The following is a 13,328-nucleotide window of genomic DNA, read 5'->3' on the forward strand; positions in this document are numbered from 1 at the left end:
AATAATATTATATTTTATTCATATATGTACACAGATTAAAAATGAAAAAAATGCATGACTGACTGATACATTGGTGACTTCTGTGAAAAGAATCAAGACTGAGGTATTTATCAAAGGAGACTTTAGCCTACAAAGCACTTTCACAGACACTGTTTCATTTATCCTTAAAACAACCTTGTAAACACTTACACACTGCAGCTTGTATAGGAGTTTCCCTACACATCTCACAATTAGTTGTGAATCCATTATATTTCAACTGCTTGGGATATATCAGTGAACAAAATCTCTAACCTAATGAATAGATGAGTAGGGAATATGGACAATAAATAAATAGATGTAAAAATAGCTAGATTATAAACGATGTTGCTACTGCTAAGTCGCTTCACTCGTGGCCGACTCTGTGCGACCCCATAGACGGCAGCCCACCAGGCTCCCCCATCCCTGGGATTCTCCAGGCAAGAACATTAGAGTGGGTTGCCATTTCCTTCTCCAATCCATGAAAGTGAAAAGTCAAAGTGAAGTCGCTCAGTCGTGTCTGACTCTTAGTGACCCCATGGACTGCAGACTACCAGGCTCCTCTGTCCGTGGGATTTGCCAGGCAAGAGTACTGGAGTGGGGTGCCATTGCCTTCTCCAATAAATGATGTTATAAGGTGATAATTGCTATGGAAAAATAAACAAAAGAGAAGTTTTGAAGGCACTGAGGGGTTATTCATGGGGATAGCTGGGTGAAGAGCCTTCCAAGATGAAAGGTCAGTCAGTGCAAAGACCCCAAGTCAGGAGCCGGGCTGGCCATTTGAGGAAATTGAAGGTGATTAGTGCTCAATGGACATGAGTCTGGGTAAACTCCAGGAGTTGGTGATGGACAGGGAGGCCTGGCACGCTGCGATTCATGGGGTCGCAAAGAGTCAGACACGACTGAGTGACTGAACTGAACTGACTGAGTGTGGTTGGAGCAGAGTGAAGAGATAAAATCAGGCAGATAACACAGATTGTTGTAAGGTCTTTGGTTCCTTTTTGAAGGAAAACGGGGGAACCATTGCAGCATTTCAAGTTGGCAAGTGAGACCATCTCACTTGGATTTTAAAAATTCCACCTGTTGTGTTGAGATAGACTATAAAGAGTGAGTGTATTCAGGAGTCCAGTCATCAGGTGAAGGAAGTAATCCAGGTGAGGCATCCCAGGCCAGGGAATGCACAGTGCAATAGGGAGAAGTGGACAAAATTTGAACATAGCTTGAAGAAATTACCGATAGCATTTTCTGAGAAATTAGATGAAGATCAGAGAGGAAGATGTGTGGAGAAGGACTCCAAGGTTCCTTGGTCCAAGCACCTGGAAGAACGGAGTCGTCATCCACTGAAATGGAGCAAAGGTTGCAGGTGGAACAGGTTTGGGGGGAAGGTAAAGAATTCAGAGGTGGACATGTGGCATTTGATATGTTTCAAAGTCTATTTAGGTCAACTGGAAGATCTCCTGAAGGAGGAAATTGCCACCCACTGCAGTATTCTTGCCTGGGAAGTCCCATGGACAGAGGAGTCTGGGGAGCCACAGTCCATGGGTTGCAAAGAGTAGGACACAACTGAGCACACACACATATGTCAAAGTAGGAAATTTGAAGTATGTATCTTGAGTTTGGGAGAGAAGTCTGGATTGGATATGTGCATTTGGGAATGGTCAGTATGTTGACAATATTTAAAGCCCTGGGATGGATGAGACTCAGGCGATGAGAGTGGAGGGAGCTGGTAGGACTGCAATGCCACAAGCATCAAACATACACCTAGAGAACTACTTGTGTAATTGCAATTGTGAACAAGTGCCCTGAAAGAGAGCTTCATGGGGTTCTGAGGTATAAGCTGGTCTGGGCAAGCTTCCTGCAGAAAGTGGCACTTTCAAAAGGACCTGAAGGATGAGTCAGAAAGAATTGGCCTGAAAAAGGGAGGAGAGTTCGGGAGAAGAGAGCAGGGTAGAGTGCTAGCCTAAGCAAGTGACCTACGGTAGGATGGGGCCTGGTGTGCTTGCAAAACACAGCATGAGAGAGTGTGGCAAGAGGTTTGTGTGCCAGGGGCAGGTATTGTGAAATGAGATTGAAGGGAAACGTAGGGGCCAGACTGAGCAAGGGGCTACCAGCCTTCTGAGGATTTTGAATTTAAGAGCATTGAGAAGCCATTTAAAATGCTAAGAAAAAAAGTATTAAACAACATATTAAAAGCCTTTAGCTGGAAAGAAGTTAATAATGAGTGTTTCAAGGGCAGTGTAATAGAAGTTTCTGCTTAAAATGTATATGAGAGGCATGGGAGAAAGCAGGATGAATGGAAAATTTGCAAACCAAAACAAGGTAGGATTGTAATATTTAATATTGCTACTATTTTACTTAAAAAAGCATAAAAAGAAATACAAAAAACATAAAAAGAAACACAAAAGACCAAGGAGGAATAATAGAAACCAGGTATGGTGTGCCTGGTGGTGTGACCCTCAGACTGAGAGTTGCAAAAACCTTTTTAAATTGGAAAGAATAGAAGCAGGCATGTAAAATAATGAATGATACGGAAAAGACTGGGTAGCTGGTCGTGTTTGTCCTGTGTTTTACTGTTGGAACAGGTCATGGTTAATGAGTGGTGACAAGCTGTTTTCTATCTACCCATAGAATCCTAAAAGAAAAAAAGCCTCCACTGAGAATTAAGGAGAGGTAGGCGGAAAAAAATTTTGACATTAGAATACATTACAATGACTTTGTAGGGTTGCCTTTTCTGAAAGTCTTTAGAAGCTGGACAGACTTACAGTTGGCAACATTTAAACAGAAGTGAATAAGGACAGTGAATCTTAGAGTGTTTTGCCAACTGGACTTGTTAATTGTAATTGGCCCAAAGTAGGAAACCATTCCAGGGGGCTGGGAGCAATGAGTGTTAGCGTAGTTAGCACGGAAGAGAGGTATATGTGAGCTGTGGAAGTTTACAGTATTTTGTAGAAAACATTACCTGGGCCCAAGGGGTAGCTGTAAAAACAACAGGATATCAATGATGGAGTTCTGCGAGCTCGCCTCACACAGTATGATTTAAATCTGTGAGGAAGATTCTCATGTTTGGATAGGTAAACAGAAGGGGAAGGACATGATTCTTCTAGGCTGCTTTTGTGTGTGTGTGTGTGTGTGTGAATATAATGGACAGCTAATCCTGAATCAAAGGGAAAATCTGAAAAACCTCTTTAGAAATCTAAGATTTCTTGACAACTAGATACTAAATCATCTTATAGAAATGTCTTAAAGAAAAATCACATTAGCTTGCTCATCCATTCCTTCAAAAAACTGGTAGTTGAGCCCCTTCTTGGTACAAGGAGCAGTGCTAAATTCTTGATTGGTCCCATGAAAGAACATGGCAGATAGGCAGGTGGAGGTAGTAGGTTGGGCAGGTGCAGCAGAACCATCTGAAGTCAGGGGTTCTGGGGAAGTTTCTCTGGGGAGGTTACATTTGACCTAAGACCTGAGAATGAAAGCTTATAGTCTGAGGTCATCACCAGTCACATGTCCTGTGTTAGGTCAAGTGGCTTCAATTTAATTCTTTTCTTTTCAAAAATCTTAAGTGGTGAAGCCTTTATGTCAGTTTATGACAACTTTTAGAAAGCCTAACCATCCTGCCACTAAAGTTATAGATTCTACTTACTTATAGGCATAATATTTTATTGACATCAATTTGCAACAGTTTTAATGCAACATAAGCTTTATACCTACACCACTAAAATTCCTAGTACAGGCTTAACAGGAAAAGAATCATTTGTGAAATAAAATGTTCATGAACAATTTGCACATTCAACTGTAGGGGGAGTGAATATTCATAATAGGAAAAATTCCACTGCATAAAGTGAATATAATAGTTAACGAGGGACTTGGAAACTCAGAAATATCATCAAAATATAAATATTGGTGTATTATCAAGATTGCATATTATTCTATATTATTAAATCATAAAAATCTCAACTTTTCCTGCAATCAGGTTTTGAGTGCTCAACATATTCATGCCATTTAACTAGAACACATTTTTCTAGATACAAATGGATATATTCATTTCCATAAAAGTGATATCTTTTTACAGTATATTTAACTCAGATCCAGTTTCTATTTCCACTGAAATAATTGCTTATAATACATAGACTCGATTTTATATGACTAATTAGAACAGTGTATGGGAAAAAATAGGTTTGCAGGTAATATTGAAATTAAATATGTTAATCTGTACCTCTGTGTGCACATTTTATATGAGCTTTAATTTGCCAAATAAATTATAGTTCTATGTTTATAAGGTGCCCTTGAAAGAGTGTCCTATTTTTGAGCACTAATACCATGGGGAAACAAATATACAAAGCTCTTAGCTATAGGCTACACTTGCATAAATTAAAGCAAGAGCAGTTGATTGGTAAGTAGAGCTATGGTATCTTTAGCTTTCTAAACACTCTGAATTGTTAACACAATTTTTTTAGTGTGGTTATTACTAATATTAAGACAATAAATAATACTTAGTTTCAATATTACACCCTTCAGCCAGGGCATAAATTCATTTTGAATGCTGTGTTGAATTAATGTATAATAAACGTACTGCAGTTTGCTGTCAGGAATTCTCGATGAAATGCAGGAAGTCAGTTCTTTGCTTATGTATTAGCACTGCCAGTCTTGCTCTGTTTAATTTCAGCTATTTATAAAATTGCTCTACTGACAGTCCTCTTTATTTTAATGTGATTGTTTTAAGGTTAACCAGAAATGGTGTGGTGTGTTTCCTGAAACTGGTTAAAAGTACTGATGTAGGGATATGGGTCCTTAACAAAAATCCTTGGCACCATTAGACACAGTCAGGGATATCCAAATGCCTAACTGGGTGAATTGTGGAGTTCCCTGTGGGACAGGGGCCTGCAAAGTCACTGTATAAAGGAACTGTTGAGCATCTCAGAAGGGAGTTGAATCACAAAGGACTTGTAAAAACAATGTTGCTGATGGAAGTAGATACTAATAGCTGTTTCAGCAATTGCCACCTACTTAGCTGACACTAATGATGACTGTATTTAAAATATTATTTTCTATTATTTATCTAATATTTTATTTTCTGGAGTGGATAGTCATTTCCTTCTCCAGTGGATCTTCCTGATCCCAGGGATTGAACCCAGGTCTCTCACATTGCAGGCAGATTCTTTACCATCTGAGCCACCAGGGAAAAATGTGGTTTATTATTGTCCAGTAGATTGGTTCTTTTTTGTGATATTTATTTAAATAGCAACTCAGAGAACTTTTTTCTTAAAAGAAACTCTGAGTCTTGAATCCTGGTGAAGGAGTACAGTGAATTCTCCAATAGCACCCAGATTTGCAACTAAAAGAAGTATTAATAGCAAGGAAGTATTAAAAAGGAAAAAGCTGGTATCAGTCAGCTTGGGCTGCTAAAACAAAATATCATAAACTGGGTTGCTTAAACAACAGAAATGTATTTTTTCACAGTTCTAAAAGCTGGAAGTCCAAGATTAGGGTGCCAGCATAGTCAGGTTCTGATGAGAACTTTCTTTCTAGTAGATGGCCATTATCTCATGCCCTCACTAGGAGAGAGCTTGAATGCCCTCTGTGATCTCTTCTTGCAAGGACACTAATACTATTGGATCACCTCTCCTCCCTAATGACCTCATTTAACCTTAATTATTTCTTACAAAAGCCTTGTCTCCCAATACGTCATATTGAGGGTTAATGTTTCACGTGAATTTGAATTTGGGGGAGATATTAATAAATCCAGTCTATAGCATACTCTGAATTATTTAATATGGTTTTAGAATACGGGTTCATAAGGCTTTTTTGGAGCCAAAGACCCTTTGGCAATTTGGTAAAGCCCATGGACCCCCTTTCCGAGTAAAGTTTTTAAATGCATAATGTAAATTATACAACATTACAATAGAAACCAATTGTATGGAGAGGTGGTTAGCAAAATACTGAAATATTGTGATCTAGAAATATGTGTTTCTTTATTAATACATTAAATAATATGCTCTACTAGTTTGTCTAATAAGTACCATAATTCTGATGTTCAGTTCAGTTGCTCAGTCATGTCCGACTCTTTGCAATCCCATGAATCGCCGCACTCCAGGCCTCCCTGTCCATCACCAACTCCCGGAGTTCACTCAAACTCATGTCCATCGAGTCAGTGATACTATCCAGCTACCTCATCCTCTGTCGTCCTTCTCCTCCTGCCCCCAATCCCTCCCAGCATCAGAGTCTTTTCCAATGAGTCAACTCTTCTCATGAGGTGGCCAAAGTACTGGAGTTTCAGCTTTAGCATAATTCTGATGTAGTGGTGCATAAAAATAATATTTTGAAATACCTGCAGTAACTGTAATTTTAAATGTTTGTGATTTTTATTGGTGACAAAATCACAAGTATTGCTAATACTATTGTGACTGGTTCTTGGCATTCATAATGAAAGAAAATGCAACATTTTAATTAGAGGTTATACGAATAAAAATGCAAGTTTTGTTCTTATCCAAATTCAGGGACTTTCTTAATTCTATGCATGGACCACATTAAGAATCCCTACATAGGTCATTTTAAAAGATTTATTTGCAATTTTAAAATCTATTTTTATACTATCAATGCTTACGATTTAAAAAATATGTCAGCTACTATTATATCTAATAACAAAGAATTATTCATAGTTTTTTAATAGTAAAATTTGTTTGTTTGTTTTCTGATAGGAAGTTCATGCTTTTTTTTTTAATTTTATTTTATTTTTAAACTTTACAAAATTGCATTAGTTTTGCCAAATATCTAAATGAATCTGCCACAGGTATACATGTGTTCCCCATCCTGAACCCTCCTCCCTCCTCCCTCCCCATACCATCCCTCTGGGTCATCCCAGTGCACTAGCCCCAAGCATCCAGTATTGTGCATTGAACCTGGACTGACAACTCGTTTCATCAAGAATATTTTAAAAGTTGTGGGTTTCAGATGGGCCTGAATGGACTCCTAATTGGTGTAAGGTAAGCATAAAATTATCAAATAGTTTTAATAAGTAATTCTACTTATAAATGGATTATTATAAAATGAGAATCCATTTTTAAATTCACTTGCCAAATGCAGACACACTTCCTAAACTGACTGATTTAGGAAAGCTATATGTGGATCACAAAAAACTGTGGACAATTCTGAAAGAGACGGGAATACCAGACCACCTGACCTGCCTCTTGAGAAACCTATATGCAGGTCAGGAAGCAACAGTTAGAACTAGACATGGAACTACAGACTGGTTCCAAATAGGAAAAGGAGTGCGTCAAGGCTGTATATTGTCACCCTGCTTACTTAACTTCTATGCAGAGTACATCATGAGAAACGCTGGGCTGGAAGAAGCACAAGCTGGAATCAAGATTGCTGGGAGAAATATCAATAACCTAAGATATGCAGATGACACCACCCTTATGGCAGAAAGTGAAGAGGAACTCAAAAGCCTCTTGATGAAAGTGAAAGAGGAGAGTGAAAAAGTTGGCTTAAAGCTCAACATTCAGAAAACTAAGATCATGGCATCTGGTCCCATCACTTCATGGGAAATAGAAGGGCAAACTGAAAACAGTGTCAGACTTAATTTTGGGGGGCTCCAAAATCACTGCAGATGGTGATTGCAGCCATGAAATTAAAAGACGCTTACTCCTTGGAAGGAAAGTTATGACCAACCTAGATAGCATATTCAAAAGCAGAGACATTACTTTGCGAAGAAAGGTCCATCTAGTCAAAGCTATGGTTTTTCCAGTAGTCATGTATGGATGTGAGAGTTGGACTGTGAAGAAGGCTGAGGGCGGAAGAATTGATGCTTTTGAACTGTTGTGTTGGAGAAGACTCTTGAGAGTCTCTTGGATGGCAAGGAGATCCAACCAGTCCATTCTGAAGGAGATCAGCCCTGGGATTTCTTTGGAAGGAATGATGCTAAAGCTGAAACTCCAGTCCTTTGGCCACCTCATGAGAAGAGTTGACTCATTGGAAAAGACTCTGATGCTGGGAGGGATTGGGGGCAGGAGGAGAAGGGGACGACAGAGGATGAGATGGCTGGACGGCATCACTGACTCGATGGACGTGAGTTTGAGTGAACTCCGGGAGTTGGTGATGGACAGGGAGGCCTGGTGTGCTGCAGTTCATGGGGTTGCAAAGAGTCAGACACAACCGAGCGACTGAACTGAACTGAACTGATATAGTCTGTGGGGATTACTAAAATTTCTGTCAAAGAAAAAATAAATCTGGGCTCACTCCATATGAAAAAGTGTATCTATAATTTTATCTCACAATAGTTTCTGAGGTTGGCCTTTCAGAAAGGGAAGATAAGTAACCAAAAAGCAGAAGTATATTTTACCGGAGACAAAAGACTGCTTCTTAAATAAGCTCGCCTAAAGAGGAGGCAGATCTTCAGGAAGCATGGTTGCAGCGTTGAGAAGGTCTGCTTGAGTCAGAGCTCTAAGATGCCTTTGGGAAGTTACCTCTGGATAAAGAATTTGGGGTGCATTTAAAAATGGTTAAAGATCCAGCCTGTCTTAAAGGGCAGAATGACCCAAAGCAGGAAATGCTGTAATCCCAGAGGCATACGTAGGCTGCTGTTTACTTCAGAACAAGTACCGGAAGGTGTATGTAACAAGAAAAGCGAGTGTGCATGCTAAGTTGCTTTGCTTCAGTTGTGTAAGACTTTTGCAACCCTGTGGACTGTAGTCCACCAGGATCCTCTGTCCATGGGGTTTTCCAGGCAAGAGTACTGGAGTGGGTTGCCATTTCCCCTCCAGAGGATCTTCCCAACCCAGGGATCTAATCCTCGTCTCGTGTCTCCTGCATTGCAAGTGGATTATTTACCACTATGCCACCAGGGAAGCCGTTAACAAGAAAAGCCCCCAGGGCTTATTCAGGCCAAGTTTGAGGACATTGGGTCTTGTCAGTGAAATGGGCATTTAGCATTTGTGGTTTCCTATTTTGTGTTCCCGTCCCCAGAATACACACACACAGACACACACACAAACTCTCACAAACACACAATGAGTTGGCCTTCTTATTTGTATCTATCTTGATAGATATTTCATCATCAGCTACAAGAACCCATAGTTTCAATGATGATAATTTGTATGGCACCAAAGACTTCTTAAGAAATGTATCTTTATTGTGTTTGCTGGTCAGATGATAAAATTGAGACTCTAGAGGTTTAGTGGCTTGTCCAAGACCACAGAAGTGGGATGTTGCAGTGTTTGGCCAAGAACCTGTTATTTGTATTTGAATCCCATGTTCTCTTTGCTAGACTCTGTGGTCTTATTTAAAAACACCCTGAAGAGTGAGCAGTGTCTCACAAGAAATTGTATTTTAATAAATACTCACTAAATCTATTTATTAAATATTTAGTCAGTAAATATTAATCAAAAGGCCACAGCAGGTCTGGTAATGTGCTAGACACTGACACTATAGAAGTGAATGAAACAGACATGGTGGTCCTTGTCCATGTGAAGCTTATAGTCAAGTGGGGTAGGTGTGAGATAATGAAGAGGGACTGAAGTGCTATGGGAATATGTAAGAGGGGCTGGAGATTTTTAAAAATGTAGGTCAGTATCAGAGCATATTTAGTGGTGGCCTTCATCATATCCTTTACAGGCATATACACACAGCCTTGTCATTTAGAATACGGATTTTGGAGTTTTTCTGCCTGGTTTTGAATCTGTGCTCCCTTGTGTACTTGTGTGATCTTGGCTAAGATTCTTAACCACCTTGTCCCTCAGATTCTTCATTGGTAAGATGTGATAACAAACAGTATCTACCTCAAAATTTATTGTAGAAATGTGGGGAGATAATCTATCTAAAATGCATAGAATAGTCCCTCATACATGTAAAGTATTTAAAGTGCATGCTGCATGCTAAGTTGCTTCAGCCATGTCTGACTCTTAGCGACCCTATGAACTGTAGCCCACCAGGCTCCTCTGTGAGTAGGATTCTCCAGACAAGAATATTGGAGTGGGTTGCTGTGCCCTCCTTCAGGGGATCTTCCCAACACAGGGATCAAACCCATGTCTCTTATGTCTCCTAAATTGGCAGGCAGGTTCTTTACCAGGAGCACCACCTGGGAAGCCCAATCATATTGGTAGCTATTATGATTGTTGTTTATTCTTTCCTTAGGGTATGACAATTATTTCATTGAATTTGCTCCTACAGCTTGTCCTGGGTTACTGTCTTCAGTTAATACCTGCTAACCCCAATGCCATCTACCACACTGTCCAAGCTCTGATACTTTGACTTCAAAGTGAACTGTCTTTGCAAGTCTTATATCAATATGATCTGGTCCATTTCATAAAGTTCTGTGTAATATCCCAGTTAAGACTCAGTTTTTTACCTTTAGTTTTAAAGGAAGCAGAGATGGGGCTCATATCTTTGTTGAAATTCTGCAAAATGCAATTTGAAGTTAGATTGACCTTCAAGCTGACAAAGTAAAATAAACAGTTTTATAAATGAAAATTGCTAATCTGAAATAGATCACAGCTAAGAACTTCATTTTTTATTCATTCTCTTCATACAAGGTTGATATCTTACAATTGAACATCTAATATTGTGCTTCATTGTGGGGCTCAGCGAGGATGCAGTTAGAGGAAATTAAGGACACAATGAGCCGGCAGAAACCAGAGAATATATCTGTAGTCCCTTATTTGAGAGTTATTGTATTTAAATGTAGGTAGACTAATTAAAAAATAGTTACTTAAATTTTACAGTTAGATTCTTTTTCTTTTGAATAGTTACTACAGTTTTACTGTTGGCTTCCTAGAAATCAACTTAAACTGACAGTTCTGTTTTTATATATGGCAGAGTGTCACATACTCAGGAAAATAGCAGAAAGGTGCATGAGATTAGTTGCTTCAAATGTGTATCTCTCAAAGAGTAGTCTGTAGCAACTTCAATTATTTTGGGAAAAGAACATCTATTAATTAAGAGCCCAAATATTTACCAGAGAAAATATAGTGAAAGAAAAAAAAATAATTTTGCAAGAGCATGGGAGATAAATCACAGGATCTAAACATCTCCTCACACTTGCCTGGCAGCTAAGTCTAGTACCTTTGAACATAGAGATACTTTAAGAGTCATCTAAGGGCTTGTTGTTGTGAGTTGCTGGACAATCTGGGAAACTAGCCCTTGTTCTGGTTCTGAATCTCAACTTCAAGGAAGGCTGTGGACCAGGCTATGTTAATGGGGGAAAGTGACGGTGATTAACACTGTGCTCATGATTGACTCAGAGAAGGCGATGGCACCCCGCTCCAGTACTCTTGCCTGGAAAATCCCATGGACGGAGGAGCCTGCTAGGCTTCAGTCCATGGGGCCGCTAAGAGTCGGACATGACTGAGCGACTTCACTTTCACTTTTCACTTTCGTGCATTGGAGAAGGAAATGGCAACCCACTCCAGTGTTCTTGCCTGGAAAATCCCAGGGACGGGGGAGCCTGGTGGGCTGTCATCTATGGGGTCGCACAGAGTTGGACATGACTGACTCAACTTAGCAGCAGCAGCAGCATGATTGACTGTACCTAACTGCATAGTCACATTATATGTGGTATAACACCAAGACTGATAGTCTAGAAGAGGTGACCCCTGTGCATTTCCAGAGCAACCTCTGTCTCTATGCCAATCCTTACACACACACACACACACACACACACACACACACACACCCCCACGTGCTTGCGCTCAAGGCTGAGCTTGTTGGAGGGCAGTTGAACTTTTCTAAAGTTCTGATGAGACCCTCTCTCCCTCCTGTGCTATCATCTTACTTCTGGATTTTGGGGTCCAGAAGCTTGCAACTTGAGCTGTCTTGGGAATCACTGTTCTCTCTTTGTTCTAATTTTCTTCTATATATTTTAGAAAAGTAACTCTTCTTGTTTTACCCAAATAGTGCCCCAGTCTATTTGGGTAAATATTTCTATCTAGCTGAACATATCAACATACACGTCAGTTCAGTTCAGTTAGGTCGCTCAGTCATGTCCGACTCTTTGCGACCCCATGAACCGCAGCATGCCCTTGATTAAAAAAAATTTATAGATTTGAATTATACACAATCTGAGGCAAAATATGTTGTGCTCAATAATATACCATCTAAATTTATAACTGTTAAAAATTATATCTAAATAAATTAAATCCAAAAATTCATGGCAATTGAAAAAATGGGGGATATTGTAGAAATGGTGTCTAACATAGAGATATTTGATACAGGGTAACTAAATAGTTACTGACCTAAATTCATATCTAAAAGTCCTACCTTCTTATATATTCCTAGTTTTCATGGGACTTTGGGTTCCTGTGATGTGGTGTTATTTCCTTTCACTTTTTGTGTTAACTTTCCAACAGGGAGACAACCAAAATATCATCGTTGATTTAAATCTCTCTGGAGACACCAAATACCAGTGATCGTCTCTTCCCTCTGATTCTCTTCTGCAGAAATTCAGTGTCCAGATGTTTCAGAAGCCAGATGGCCTATGAATCCTCTATCACCCAGAAAGGAAGAAAATATGCATGAAAGTGGAACATTGAAAAGAAAAAATAAATAATTTAGCGTTGGCATTGTAATGGCAACATACAGGACTGAAGGAAAAGCTTCTTTTTCGAAAGCAGCAACTTAATAAAATGCATGTTATAGGCTCTATCAGCTAGCCAGATTTTCAGCCTTGCCTCTTCTTTCCATCACCATTAAGAGGCTTACAGAGATCCACACTGTTTAAAGGGCAGACAGCATGGAAGAACTATCATGTACAATTTAAAGTAGCAGCTAAAATTGGAATGGTCACAAGAAAGCCTGTTTCTTTGCAATTAAATTGACAAGCTGTCTATGATTACCCTAGGGAACTTGGCAGCTGAGTGATAAAAAGACTGCAGAGTGTTGAAAGGTCTAACTCAACTTACTAGGTGGACAAAGACCACATCTGCTTAATATACTGATTGGAAGAGTTGTGGAATGTACTTGGCTAAATTAGCTGAGGAGGGATACTAGTGATACTTTTTCCTAAGACCCTCTACTCAAAATCCATTTTAGACTTTATCCACAAATGTTTGGAAGCATGCATTGGAAAATAGTTTAACACAATGCCTGATGCTTATTTAGCATAAAACTATCATTACAAAATGCTAGAGGAACTGAGCATTAATTAAGAAAGTAACAATTAAAAAAAAACCTTTCCATCAAATGTTTGTGAAATTTGTATATACTTGAGATAAAAACTGAGTGACCCAAGAGATTTATAGTGATAGCAACAACCTAAGTGTTAAAAGAACATGGATGATTTAATGCAAAATATCAGACAAGGATTACACAGTATTTTTATTGTT

At 39.2% G+C, this 13,328-nt stretch overlaps 1 long non-coding RNA gene across 1 annotated transcript in view; it reads left to right on the forward strand.

Moving 5' to 3' along the window:
- Positions 1-12,987, forward strand: part of LOC129655175 (uncharacterized) — a 60,200-nt gene extending 47,213 nt beyond the window's left edge. The window contains exon 2 of the long non-coding RNA XR_008715796.1: positions 12,354-12,987. This is a non-coding gene — a long non-coding RNA (uncharacterized LOC129655175). The remainder of the gene's footprint in view (positions 1-12,353) is intronic.
- Positions 12,988-13,328: the final 341 nt, after the last annotated feature.

Source organism: Bubalus kerabau, chromosome 6 (genome assembly GCF_029407905.1).
Source record: "Bubalus kerabau isolate K-KA32 ecotype Philippines breed swamp buffalo chromosome 6, PCC_UOA_SB_1v2, whole genome shotgun sequence".
NCBI lineage: Eukaryota > Metazoa > Chordata > Mammalia > Artiodactyla > Bovidae > Bubalus > Bubalus kerabau.